Consider the following 1,540-nt stretch of genomic DNA (forward strand, 5'->3'; position numbering starts at 1 on the left):
AGGTCCTATACACAGCAAAGGCTCTGTAAGAGGCCTATTTCACTGGGCAAGTTGTAGAATCCCTTTTAGGTATTCCATTCATTTATAGGCTGAAGACAGGCTTACAGACTTTCTGTAATCATGTTTCCAGACATTCCGTTCTACCCCACTCAAGTGTCTATTTTATAGTAGTAGGCAAGGGAAACCAATATTCATAAGATAGTCAAGCATCTTAGTATTATTTCCCTTCTTCAGACTGTGCCTCGATCCCTGCATCATAGAGCCCTGTTGTTAAGCATACATCACTATTTACCTCTGTCCCATTTAACCCATGCAAACCTATCTCAGTGTTCCCCTAGTTACTTTGTTCTTCCACTCTCCACTTCTTCTGTATTGCCCTCCCCAATACCTGAACTATGATGTGTCTGCCCCCTACCCTGTGTTCTACCATTGCCTACCTCCACCTCCTCCAAACCTCGCCACCTGAACCCCACTGGTAACCAACAAAGAATATATTTTCCCATTTTAGTATGGGTATCTTTCTTTAAGCTTTTACAATAATGGTCTTCTGCAATATTTGACCTTTTGTGACTGACTGATTTCACTCAGCATAATGTCCTCCAGGGTCACCCATGTTATGTGGTGGCTTACATCTTCCTTGTTGTTCTTCAAGGTAGCATAATATTCCATTGTGTGTATGTACCAACATTTGCTTATCCATTTTTCCATTGATGGGCATTAGGCATTTTGCTGTTGTGAATAGTGCTGCTATGAACATTGGTGTGCATATATCTACTTGTGTTATGGCTTGTATTTCTTTCTTTATTTTTTAATGTTTTATTGTGAATTATGTGATAGTATACATGGGAGAACATTAGTTTAACATTCATCTTAATGTATAATGTTTCATTGCCATTGTTACAATCCCCTCCATGCATCATCAAACAACCAAAGGGTATATACACTGCAAGCCTGCTCCCTGGTCGTCAATACACAGCCCCTCTCCCTCTCTGGGTCTAGAGTCCCCAGCCACTCCATCTCTCCACGTCATTGTCTCTGTCTCCATCTCAGGCATCACTGCTTCTCTGGGTAGGGTCCCGCTATCCGCTTTAATCCCTTGATGGTCCCAGGGACTGCCGCTCCTAGACTGCAAAGTTAATCACTCCCCTCCTTTTGCTACAAAATGTCTGCCTTTACATTTCCAACCCTCACAATCAGTCCTGATAACAGTTATTCTCTATTGTATCACAAGAGACCTATCTGCATCTCCTTTCACCAGCCCCACCCAGACAGATTAGATGCTACTTAGTGGAGATTCTACCTTCCTCCACACCCTCTGGATCTAGGCTCCCTCTTGAAAGCTTGTATGCAAGAAGTGACTACTTCTTGCCTTTGTAGCCTCTCCATTTTGGGTAGCCAATGTCCAAGTTGCCCATCCCTATCTACTCTGTGTATGGATGGGGTGGGAATGATCCTTGCTGTAAAGATTTGTTCCTTTTTTTGAGCTACTGCATCCATATGTGTAGGTCAAGTTCATCAAATTGTATCAGATTACTCTTTT

General features: G+C 42.5%; 1 protein-coding gene across 1 annotated transcript in view; it reads left to right on the forward strand.

Moving 5' to 3' along the window:
* KLHDC1 (kelch domain containing 1) overlaps positions 1–1,540 on the forward strand; it is a 91,386-nt gene that overhangs the window by 68,974 nt on the left and 20,872 nt on the right.

Source organism: Chrysochloris asiatica, unplaced genomic scaffold (genome assembly GCF_000296735.1).
Source record: "Chrysochloris asiatica unplaced genomic scaffold, ChrAsi1.0 scaffold00194, whole genome shotgun sequence".
NCBI lineage: Eukaryota > Metazoa > Chordata > Mammalia > Afrosoricida > Chrysochloridae > Chrysochloris > Chrysochloris asiatica.